Genomic DNA, 14,006 nt, shown 5'->3' with positions numbered 1-14,006 from the left:
AAAAATGAAAATATTTTTTACTGTTTAAATACTCTAATTTTTAAATTATTATTTCTAAATGTTTCAACTAAATACCTTTTATTCGTTATATTTTCTTAAAAAATAAAAACGAAAATTACTTTTAACCTTATTTTTTGAGTTGTTCTTTTATTAATTATTATAAAATAAGATAAAGTATATGAGATGTTATAAATTATACTCAAATGATTATTAAGGTCATTAAAATTTGAAAATCTATAAAATAACTATTGAATTTATCGAATTGCATAAAATGATTAATGTGATATTATAATAAATGTAAGAACTTGATAAATCTAATGATTATTTTTAATAATTTAATTAAATTTAATAAATATTTTAATATTTTAATAATTATTTTATAAATTTTAGAAAACAATTATAAAATTATTTGAACATATGTGATACTTTATCCAAAAAATTCTATACGAGCCAATCATTTTATTCACTGCCCCCACACAAGTAATAATACCAAATATATTTAAACACGTGATTGATAAACCAAAACAAACGCCACAGGTTTTAAGTTTTTGTGGTATTTGTAGTTGCCGGACACGTCAATTTCCACAGTAGGGTAGATAGGCCTCATAGTTAAACATTGTCAATTTCCAAATATCTTTTAAAATGACACAAGCCACTCATTTATTATCTGTCTACCAATTTTTCACCATAAAATGAAAGTCTATCGACCGACTTATTAATATAACCCTTTTAAAAAACGTGTCATTTTTCATTTTAACATTTTTTCTCATCACAAAAGACGTGGTCTAGTTACAGCATATCCGTTCATCAATAAGTGTGAAGTATGATACGATATATAATTTCAAAATTTAGAGAGTTCACATTTTGAAAAATATTTTGATTTTACTTTTAATGATGTTCAAATGATGATATTTTTTAAATAAAATGTCATGATTATAGAATTATTTTATGATAATTTTTTTATTTTCATATGCTTAAATTTTTATTTTATTTTATAAGAAACAATGATAATATAATAAATTTTGATATTTCATAGTTTCATCTTATTATATACATTTTAAAAGTCTCGTTTTAAACTTATAGCATAGACCTCTAAATTTATTGAGACGGGCCTGAATTACAGTTTAGTCTTCGTACCTTTCTCATTGTCTCATTATACATACAGTGGTATAATGCAGTTTTTGTCTTTTAGTTATGTTCAAAATTTAAATTTAATCCTATAATTTTACAAAATTCAATATATACTTTTATAATGTTATTAATCAATCCAAAAATACTTATAAATTAAAGTAATCCCCTAAGGGGTTTCCTTCAAATAGGGGAGTAAAAGATTAGTTCGACTTTCAAAACCAATTGAAATAGATTTACGTCGAAATTGGTTGTGATATGAGGCAGTGATGATCTTAAATTGATCTGATTCCAAACTAGTGTTGACCTAAACTTCAGTTTGACGTGATAATTTTAGATCTGAATCCAACCTGCACTTGACATGAATCTGAATTAAACCTGATAATGTGATAACTAAACCCTACCTACATCTAACCTGATATGAACCCAAACCTGAGATTAACATGGTAAATAATTGAGTTGGACGTGATAAATTTAGATCTGTATATCTATATTGTTCTTTTCTTTGCCTTCTGTTCCTTTTTAAGTGTGGATTATATAATTTCTTGTCTGATTTATGAAATTCATCGGTAACAAGACCAAGAAATAGACTATTCAAACAAATCTAGTCCGAACCAAAACTGTGTGTTTTGTATCTGTTGGCCGTTGATCTCCAAGTTTTTATCTTATGGAAATGTGGTCACTTTTATTATTGTATTTCTTTTATTCAGATATCTTAATTTTAATTTTATTCTAATTTATTGTTATGTTTTATTTATAGGTTTTTAATTTGTATCTAAATATTCTCTTTTGTTTATTTATTTTCTAGGTCTTTAAATCAAGATCCTTAATTTTTTTATTTGTTTAATTTGGTTATTTTCAATTTTCAATTTATTTAACTCTTTAATTTCATTTCCCCCTAATTTGATCAATTTCTTTTTTTCTTTTAATTTATTTTATGTAATGTTTTAATTTGTATTTGGTATCTATTAATTTTTTTTATTTTCAGGTATACTACAATTTAAGCTATCTATTTTTTATTTATTCTAATTTATTATTCTTATATTGATTTTATCTTTTTTATTTTACTTAATTTCAACCATTTATTATTTTATTTATTTTCTAAATTTGTCTAAATTAGCTATTTCTTTTAAATGTTTGATATTTTTTCCTTAAAATTAATCCGTTTATTTTTTTCATTAATTTAATTTTCTTCTTAATTTGTTAGCTTAACTCATGGTTATGTCTTTTAACAGTTTCTTTTCTTTTCTTTTTTTTTATTAAAATTTTAGTTTAATTTAGTTTGGTTTCCCTTATATTTTTAACTAGTTTTTCTAACCATTTATTATTATTTTAACTATTTATTTATCCATTTTTTGCATTTATTTGTTTTATAATATTTTCATACTTGTTTAAGTTAGTCCTAAATTAGTTTACTTGACTTTAGATTAAAACCTTAGATTATATTTATTTTATTTAGGTCCTCATTTAGATTAATTAAGAAATAATTTAAAATAGTCCCCGCTTATGCTCGAAGTTCTATTTAATTATTTGATTAAAATTTTTTAAATCTACTTAGGTTTAACATTTAGAGCCCTGATTTTAGATTTAGTTTGATTAGGTTCTTTAAATAAATAATTTATTCTTAACTTAGATAAAACCTTAATTTTACATTTAATATTTCTTTTAATCTTTAATTAGTTTAATTAGGAAGATACTTAAAATAGTTTTCTCTTGTGCTCTAGGTTTTATTTTAATTATTCGACTATTAAAGTTTAAAGTTATTAGGATTTAATAGTAGAGACTTGATTTTAAGTTTAGCCCTATTAAGTCCCTTAAAATTCATAATTTGATATTTTTATTAGATGAAGTCTTAATTAACTCACTTAGCATACTAAGGTTTAATAATTTGTTTCTTGATTTCATACCACGATTTAAAAAAATAAGATAATGTTAATTTATTTAGGGATTAATAGTATATCTTCTGCTTATGCTCAAGAGTGACCATTATCATTACCCAAAATAAATCAACATCTTTTTCAAAATTATGCATCATGATTTTAAAATTATTAAGGCAACGATTATTTATTAGGATTAATGATAAAATCTTCGCTTATGCTCGGGGATGATTATTGTTAGATCGTAAATAAATCAATATCCTTTTCAAATTAACATTCATAACATAACATAAATTAAATAAAACATCAAACTCGTAATTTTCAATTTCCAAAAAATAAGAAATCGATTAGGTACCAATTTTAGACGATGTAGGGGTGCTAATCCTTTCCCACATGTAATTGACTCCTAAACAAGTTTTCTGATTTTGCTGACCAAAATCGGTATTTTAGTAAAATTATTTTTTATTAAAATTACCTGATTTTATGTGGTCTAATCTCACTTTAAAAATGATTGGTGGTGACTCTCATTTTCACAATATTTCCAAAAACTGCCATCGGTTTGAAAAGTCATTATGATAGCTTGGCAACTCTGTTGGAGACTTTTTATTTTTTACAATTTTTTTTACAAAATAAAGAGTCAAGTCACGAGTTGATTACACTTTATTTTAATCTCGGAGATTATGAGTTCGAATTTATTTAATTTTTATTCGTTATGTTGTTTTCAAAAAATCATAAAATATTTTTCTATGGTTATAAGCTTCTTCTTTTTTGATGTGATGCATTTAGAATATTGCATATCATTAGCTAAACTCAAGCTTTATCTAGACATACAACAATGTATTATTTAAGATTAAATTTAATCTGCTAAGCTTGTAGTGGGTTATGATTGAAGTCCTTATTTACATTAGTAGGTTATAAGGACAGTTCAAGTACCCTTTTTTAGAACTGAAACGTTATATAGATAATTTAGTAGCCCGCCCCACTAGAGTCATGCATAAAAGCATAAAAGAACTAGTAATGCATGACGTTAGGATTTACTTTCCGGATACGAGCACGAGAATTCGATAACATATGATTAGTTTTTTTAAAGTATTTTTACAACTATATTTTGCTTTCTTTATGAGTTTTATTTGATTATTATTTTTAATATTATTAACTCATTTTTTCTTTTGTTTACTTGTTTTGTCTTGTGTTTTGCATATACATGACATATCATTTCGAATGTATTGATTTCCAAGTTAACTGTCAAAATTATAAGTTTTCCAATACGATAACGTCATGGAAATGGATAGATAGAGTTATTTTCTATCTGCATCGACGTATTGAGATGTTTTTTCTTTGAAAGTTGTTTTATGATAATTATCTTGAAGTTAATACATGTTGCATTTTCATATACATATCATAGAAAGTATTGATCCCCGAGTAAATTTGTAACATTAGAAGTCTTTCAATACGATAATGTTACAATAAGAGCTAGATAGAATTCAAAAAGTGTGACGAGTGATAGAGAAAGTGTAACACCCATAACCCGTATAATTATACCTATACAGATTATAGATGTCATCCAAATTTCTAAAACCATTTTCAATCCAAAAGTGATTTAAAATTTATTCTCTTAAAATAGTAACTGATATTATAAAAATATCATATTATAAGAATTATGTTTAGTTATAAAAAAATTTAATTCAAAAGATTTTTTATGAATAGTACCGTGAACAGTAAGGGTATATGTACCTCTGTAACATTCTGGAAATTTTTAACGATGGTATTGTTCATCACTATTCACTGTTACAGTAACTGCTATAGTAACTTCCGAAAAAATACTTATAAAACTCATAAAAATTAACCTTTTATCACTATAAAGTTGCTATTTTGTTTCCAAATTTATTCAACAACACAAATCAAACATTATTAATTACATGTCACTATCTATATCAAAATTCCATCATAGGATGTCTTACTGATATTGAAATATACTCCTCGATGCTTGATGTCACTTTGAACTCTTTATTCCACTACTGGCTTTTTACCTACGCGTGAAAATCATCACACGCTAAGTATATACTTAGTGAGGCAATTTAAAACAGTAAACAGTGCAATACAATTCATGCATAAATTTTGATGTCAAAAATCAAACTGCCATAAAATCATGTTACCAACATATCCAATATTTTACCATGATCAAAATAATAAAACATTTTTTTATCAATATATTTACCCTTTATTCCATAAGCTCGTAAGCTTATTTTACCAACAAACTTACCATTTATTTCATGAGCTCGTAAGCTTATTTTACCAATAAACTTACCATTTATTCCATAAGCTCGTAAGCTTATTTTATCAATACACTTGCCATTTATTCCATAAGCTCGTAAGCTTATTTGCATGCTTACCATTTATTAAGCAATAAACCATATACCATAGACAATAGCCCAATATAAAAAACCCTGAGGACGAGGACCCTGGGTATTCGAGTAAAATACCTGCACCGTAGTCCTAAACCTGCACTAAGCTTATGCCATAGTGCTAATCCGGATAATACACATAAGGTCGTGCCCACCACCTACACTAAGCTTACGCTATAGTGCTAATCCGGACATAAACCTGCACTTAGTGTCCTTACACACTACAGTGCTAATATAAACCTGCAGCTGCTATACTCTATGGCATGCCAACTATACCCTGTCCATCAATGACTTACTTGGGGCATATAGTCTATTTTATTCGATCCATCCATGGCAAAGTATATTATCATAATTTTACATTGGGCAGTTCATAACCGAAATAACATTCATGGTAAAAATATCACATTTTCTATAATCAATGCATTATAATTTCATACTATGAAATATCAATGTCATGTCAATTTATAAAAAAAATATGACATAATATCATGCTGATATAAATAAGGTCGACTTATCACAAGTCTTCCTGATGATGTATAAAACATCCATGTATAATGTCATGCATGTATTGCACTCACCTTGACACTTTATATCTTTCAAAATATGTGTCTCACTATTGTCCACAATATACTCTTTTTATACTTGACTTGCTTCAATCGCAAATCAATCACAATCTGTATAAATCACAAATTGATAATGATACATATGTTAGTATTATACTAACATAAACATATCCCAAATAATTTCATAATATACTTGAAACTCATTTTCTATCAAAATACTTTAACACTTATTAATTCCTTTTAACATTGGAACCAACTTTTCCAATTTACACAAAATGGTCTTCACCATTTTATCACTTAGATTCTTAATGCCAATAATTCCAGCATTGAAATTATTTTCCATTCAAATGCTTTTACAAAAGCATAATTACATTTATGTACCCCAACTATGCAAATGTTGTACTTAAATCACAAATCTTTTCAAACTTCCAAAATAGTCAAATTTCACATTCTAACTCTGTTTTAATTCCCAAACAACAGTTTCCATCATAGTACATCAATTATATAACACTTACACAACAACCCATCAATTTTACAAAATTTATGAATTGATCCCCCCAACTTTTCAAATGTTACAAAATGGTCCCTAAATTTTCTAAGGCTTGTAGAGTACTTCCTTCATCATTTCTAACCCATATATATATTTTTCCATAATTTTTCTCACTCAAACAATCCATGGCTGAAACTTAAAGAACAAGTTCTAGAAAGATTAAACATGTTCTAATCATCATACATGCTTGAATATGAATCTACTATCTCACAAACATCAAGATCCATCATCAATTTCATGATCCCTTATATGAACACAAACTGTAAAAATTTGGGATCTTTGAACACCCACAAGATTATCATGCAATATTGTACCAAATGATAGCGTTTTTCGCGTATAACAATTTTCTATTTACGACATACTTAAAATCCTAAGGAAATTGCTTAAAATTTGAATTGAAGCTTTCTCTCACCTTTGAAGAAAACCCACGGTAGCTTGGAGAAGAAGATGAGCAAGTGAAATGAAATGTTGAGTGCATTTCATATTAGTTTACATTATATTCTACTTAAATGAATAAAATATTCATTTAATTGAGATAAAACCAAATCACCCTTAATGAATCTTCTTATTCACCATAAAACCATGAAAACTCATCCTTATCATCTTTCAAAGTCAAAGATGAATTAATTTGACTTTGACTTACGAATATGCCCATGAAATTTTCAAAACTTGCGTTTTAGTCACTAAATTCCACTGTTTCGATTACATCTGAAAAATTGCACATTTCCAAACCAAATTTATCTGATCTAAAATATTAAAATAATATATCCAACCATTTTATAACATCCTTCAAATTTTTGTTAAATTCCAATTCGATTTGAATTTCCGATTCCTTACCGGCTTTAACCCTTTTTAATTTTTTTACTAAAATTCCAAATCCAAAAATATGATTTCTATAAAACCCCACTCTCAAGAGTAAACTATCCATTTATAGAATGAAATTCTTTTTAGGAAATTTATCACTTAATTCCCTAAACTTTTTCCCAATTTTCTACTTTGACCATCAAACTTTCAAAATTTTCATTTTGGTCATTATTTGAATTTTTGGGTTATTACAGAAAGTATGCCAAGTTAATGAATTGATTCGAATCCAACACAAGGTGATATGAAGGCCCGACATGTGCATTTCTAGGGAAAATAAGCTGAAGTAATGAAGTCATGTGTCAAGTGAAAGATGGAATATGAGCATCATATAGGAGAGCTCGTATACTCTTTCAGAAGTGAGAGAAAGTTCATATAGGATAGTGTTTTCAACTTAAAAATTAACTTAATAAGAGGATAAGGAGTTCATATAGGAAAATGCATCTAAACTTTCCATGAGTGAGAAGTTCATATATGATAGATCATCTAGTCTTTCCCAGTGTAAAAGAAGTTCATATAAGAGAGCTTGTTCAACCTCAAAATGATATTTCTGGAAGAAAAGGGAGTTCATATAGGAGAGCTCTTCTAATCTTTAATATTCAGTTTTTTTAAAGATATAATTTACGAACATTTGTATTAACTTTGCGTTTGCATGAAATAGTCCCGTATTTAATCTAATTTAAGAAGATTAAACCCTAATTTCAGTTTTTTTAAAATTCAATCTTATGTGAACAATCTCTAAAAATCAATTTCAATTCGAATATTCAATCATTTGAAAATAAAATATCAATTAATCTTTAAAAACAGTAAAATTATTTTTAATTTTTTCTATATGTTTAAAAATATAAATTGATTGTGCCCATCCCTAATTGGTTGTGCCCATCCCTAATTGGTTGGTAAGGGGTAAAAGATTTGTATGCATATAAGATCATGTTTATCATCTTTCTACAGTCATTTTTTGGGATTACTTTTACTGTCATAATTAATGCATAATGGTTAAATCTTTCACTATAAATAGCCCAAAATCTCTCTCAGCTTTGCACATCAAATTTGAATACATCCAAATCATTTTTGTAGTAGCCATTAAGAGCATAGAAAAAATGATCTTGGGAGGTGTGTTGAATGCGGCCGGTAACGTCGTGAAAGACATTACCGGCGGCTTGAACAAATCCAGCAAGACAATCACAGGCAGTCTTGTTTTAGTTAAGAAGAACCTTTTGGATCTCACTTCCATGACCTCCACCGTAGCCGACGGCCTTTTCGAGTTGCTCGGCAAAGGAGTCACTCTTCAGCTCGTCAGCGCTGAAAACTCCGACCCTGGTTCGTCTCATTTCCAACTCCTTTTTTTTCTTTTTTCTTTTTTTCATCTTGAATATAAAAAATGCTTAAAATAGAAACGAAAACTGTTGTTACAGCAAATGGAAATGGAGGGAAGCTGGGGAAGGTGGCAGCTTTGGAGTACTGGAACCTGACATTTACTCCTCCATTGGCTGGTAGTGATTCATTGTTTAAGGTTACATTTGATTGGGACGAAGAGTTTGGAATCCCTGGAGCTATCATCCTACGAAATAACCATGCGGCTGAGTTTTTCTTAAAGACCATTACTCTTGAAGATGTTCCCGGCGCCGGTAAAATTCACTTCGTTTGCAATTCATGGGTTTATCCTGATAGGCAATATAAACAACCACGTGTATTCTTCCCAAACAAGGTAAATATATATACATGATTTTAATTTTTTTTATAAGTACCGTTTTTCAATTTATTAATCGATTAATTCAGATTGATTACTTCGTACACAATTTACTTGTAATATATTAATCAGTGTTTTGTAATTAAAACATTTTTTTTGGGTGTAAAATGTGTTTTGTAGACGTACCTTCCACATGAAATGCCTGCAGCGCTGCGTAAATACAGAGAAGAAGAGCTCAAAGCCTTGAGAGGCGATGGGACTGGACAGCTGAAACAAGGAGATCGAGTTTATGACTATGCTTTGTACAATGATTTGGGCATTCCTGATAAGGGTACACAATACACTCGCCCGGTTCTCGGAGGCTCAGCTCAGTATCCTTATCCCCGGAGAGGAAGAACAGGCCGACCACCGTCAAGAACAGGTTCGAACAAGCAGCAGAGAAACTTGGTAACAGAGTCTGGGAGGATAATTTAAAAATTTTAAAAATTTGGAGGTTTAAATTAAAATTTTAAAAAAAATTTTAAAACATTAAAAAAAAAGAAGAAGATTGGGTCTAAATAAATTTTTTGAAATCTTGAGAGGCTTAATGAGAAGTTTTTTAAAAAAATTATGGAGGCCAAATTAAATGTTTTGAAACTTTTAAAGGTTTAAATTATAATTTTTCAAAAACAAAATTCGGGGGAGGGGGCGCGCCCTCACTGCGAACAAGGATGAACGTAAAATTTTATGTTAGGGGATCAACTTCTAAAATATAGGAATGGAAAAACTAATAAAATTTTAAGGACGAAAACATATTATCAATAAAAAAATACAAAAAAATAAAATATATTATAATTTTAAATTTTTAAAGAGACGATCCATCTCTGGATTTGGATATACTTATTGGATGTGATCATCCAAATATTTAGAGGGAGTTAAGTAATCTAACATTTTTTTTTCTTGTAACTTGATAGATCCCAACACTGAGAGCAGGCTTTTTCTTCCGGATGTTCTTAACATTTACGTCCCACGAGACGAGGAATTTGGTCATTTGAAGCTGTCGGACTTTATTACTTATAATTTGAAAGGTTTAGTTAACAAAATCATTCCGTTATTGGAAGCTTTTGTTAACTTTACTCCCAACGAGTTCGATTCATTTAAAGACGTAGACAACCTCTACTTCAATGGAATTCCACTTCCCACCGATCTCATCAATCAACTCGCGAGTAACATCCCTTTAGAGATGATGAAGGAATTTTTCCGATCTGATGGCCAACAACTCTTGAAATTTCCAGTGCCTAATGTGATTAAAGGTAAACAATTTTTATTGTTATCAAATCTTGCATGTATGTAGGGCCATAAACAAGTTTAGTCAATTTCGAGTAGTGCTGAGCTCGAATCAATTCAAAAAGTATAAGACTAAATTCGACTCGATTTAAAAACTCGTAAGTTTAAAGTTTTTAAGTTCGACTCAAACTTGAAATAAAGAATTGAAGCTCGACTTGGTTTGAAAGATCGCAAGCTTAATTTTCAAGTTTCATTTGAAATAAAAAATTGAAGCTCAACTCAAATTCGAATCCAAACCTTAAATACATGAAAGCCTTATATATTATTTTTTTTTAAAAATAATATGCAAATGGTAATATTATTATTAATTTAATATAAAAAATAATAAAAATTAATATTTTTTTTAGTAGCTCACGAACTTTTCGAGTCGAGTATCAAGTAGCTCGTTTCGGCTCGTTAAGAATTCGAGTCAAATTCGAGCTCAAATTGAGTCTATTCAATCCAAGTATTGGCTGAGCTTTGACCGAATCGATCTCGAATAACTTACGATCTATCTCGTCTCATTTATAAACCTCTCTATATATATATGTATATGTATCTCACATTCCATGTAAGTATACATGTACGCATGGATTATGTAATCATATTAAAATGTTTCTGGGAGCAGACCGGAGTAACCCCATTGCATGGAGGACAGATGAAGAATTTGGCAGAGAAATGATTGCAGGATTGGACCCTCTTCTTATTCGTCTCCTCATGGTAAGCTTAAAGAGCAACTCAATTAACTATCGCGGAACACGGTGATTGAGTTTGGGGTAAACTTAAAATTTTATAAAATTTAGAGATTTAAATTAAAATTTTCAAAAATTTTAAAAAGGTTCAATTTATATTTTTCTAAAAATATCTTGGGATATAACTAAAATTTTTAAATTTTTGAGATGCTTAATGAGATTTTTTTAAAATTATGAGAGAGATTTAATTAAGAATATTTAAAAAGATTTAAAATTAATATGAGTTTCTAAAAATTTTATAGGAGTCAAATTAAATATTTTAAAAACTTTAAGTTCTAAACTATAATATTTCAAAACTTTTCCCCCCACTAGTCTCGTTATCTTCAGGCATTACCAATCAATTGACTTATCTTCAGTTTTTGTCAAGAAAATTGATATTATAAAACAAAATTAGAAAACCTAAAGCATTGAAATTTCTAGGCATACGTCAAAATTAACTCCCAATGTTTATTAAAATGGTCATATTAATCCTTATTTCTTTGGAAGTATTTTGACAATAACTTTTCATTTGAGGCCAAAAAGTTATAAAATTTGACAGAATAGTCACCACGACCCTTTTTTTTCTAGAGCATTTTGGTCATAGGGAGCTTCATTTAAGGATAAAAAAGATACTTATTTTGAAGCGTTCATCGTGTGTTAACTAACTGTTTTCATCCATATAGAAACGTTTTTACCATAAAATGAAACGTCAAGAGCCAAATTGTTGGGGCTAATTTGATATTATGGATTTTATATATACATGTAAGATTGAAGTGGGATACGTGTTGTATGGTCTTATATCTCAACTTATTAACTACGAAAACAATCGCAGGAATTCCCTCCAACTAGCAAGTTAGATCCTGAAGTGTATGTTCATCAAAACAGTTCCATAACCAAACAAGACATTGAGTATAACTTGGATGGACTTACTATAGAAGAGGTAATAATATATATATATATATATATATATATATATATATCTTCATTTCTTGATATATTATTAACGAAATATGGATCTGACACAGGCATTGAGTAGCAAAAGGCTATTTATATTGGATCATCACGATACTCTAATGCCTTACCTTGGGAAGATAAATGATTATACTGAAGCCAAGACATATGCATCTAGGACCATTCTGTTCTTGAGAGGCGACGGTACGTTGAAGCCAGTGGCTATTGAATTGAGCTTGCCAAAACAGGAAGGGGATAAAATTGGTGCTGATAGCAAGGTATATACTCCAGCAGAACATGGAGTTGAGAGTTGGATTTGGCAGCTTGCTAAAGCTTTTGTGACTGTTAATGATTCTGGTCATCATCAGCTAGTGAGCCACTGGTAAATATAACAACATATCTGCCCTAAATAAGGCTTAAATATGGTATATTATAACTTGGGTGACTTTTGATTTGATCTCAGGTTGAACACTCATGCAGTTTTAGAGCCATTCGTGATTGCAACAAACAGACAACTGAGTGTGGTTCATCCAATTTACAAACTTCTCCATCCTCATTTTAAAGACACCATGACTATTAATGCATTGGCTAGAGAATTGCTTGTAAATGCAGATGGAGTTATAGAGAAGACATTTTTCCTGGAAAATACTCCATGGAGATGTCTTCGGTAATTTATAAGAGCTGGAATTTCATGGATCAGGCTCTTCCTAACGATCTAAAGAAAGGTACAATAATTTCTTACTGAAATATTAATGAATGAAAGCCTCAATTAACTATGGATTTTGTTTTCTGTGTTTTAACAGAGGGATGGTCGATGGTGATATAAATTCCCTCGATGACCTTGACCGATTGGTGATAAAAGATTATCCATATGCCGTTGATGGGTTGAAGATCTGGTTTGCAATTGAAAAATGGGTCAGAGATTATTGCTCCTTTTACTACAAGAGAGACGAAATGATTAAAGAGGACCCCGAACTTCAAGCCTGGTGGAAGGAACTCCGAGAGGTGGGTCACGGTGACCTGAAAAATGAGCCATGGTGGCCAAAAATGAAAAACCGTGATGACCTAATACAATCTTGCTCCATTATCATATGGATCGCTTCTGCACTTCATGCAGCCGTCAACTATGGACAATACGCCTACGGAGGTTACTTCCCCAACCGTCCAACCATAAGCAGAAAGTTCATGCCTGAGAAAGGCACCACAGAATATGCTGAGCTTGAGAAGAACCCTGAGAAGGTTTTCTTTAGAACCATGGCCTCGCAGCTACAATCCCTTACCGTCATCGCCGTGGTCGAGACGCTGTCCAACCACGCATCCGATGAGATGTACCTCGGACAGCGATTCCCGAACTGGACCACCGATGCAATTCCGCTTGCGGCTTCCGAGGCTTTCAATAAGAGACTTGCTGAGATTGAAGGGGAGATCTTGAAGATGAACTTGGACAAGAAATTGAAGAACCGGATCGGTCCCGTCAATGTTCCTTATAATTTGCTCCATCCAACGGGTGCACCTGGAATTTCTAGCAAGGGAATTCCAAACAGCATCTCAATCTAACGAGTTATTTAGGGCGTAAATTGCATTAAATAAGTGCTGCTATGGTAATGCACATCAACAGTATTATGATATTATCGTCTCTGTCTTGTGTTATTTTCTCCAAGGTCCATGCTATTTCAAGTTTGATGTAATGGTTATGTTTTATTTATAATTAAATAAAGGGTAAACTATAGCATTGACCACCTAACTATTGTCTCTTTTCAGTTTGACCACCACTTTTGATATTTTGCCAATCAGATCATCCAATTATTTAAATATATTCAATTAAGCCATTTTTCGTTAACTGTTAATGGAGGAGGTGACGCGTCAGTTAAAATACTTAGTATAATTACATATTTGATCCTCAATATTTATTCATTTTATCAATTTGGTCATAATTTTAATTCAA

General features: G+C 29.9%; 1 pseudogene; it reads left to right on the top strand.

The window, feature by feature from the left end:
- The first annotated feature begins 8,448 nt into the window (after positions 1 to 8,448).
- LOC120158938 lies at positions 8,449 to 13,736 on the top strand (annotated as a pseudogene).
- Positions 13,737 to 14,006: the final 270 nt, after the last annotated feature.

The sequence above is a fragment of the Hibiscus syriacus genome, unplaced genomic scaffold, assembly GCF_006381635.1.
Source record: "Hibiscus syriacus cultivar Baekdansim isolate YM2019G1 unplaced genomic scaffold, ASM638163v2 tig00111334_pilon, whole genome shotgun sequence".
Lineage (NCBI taxonomy): Eukaryota > Viridiplantae > Streptophyta > Magnoliopsida > Malvales > Malvaceae > Hibiscus > Hibiscus syriacus.
This window is presented reverse-complemented; position numbering and strand designations above follow the sequence as displayed.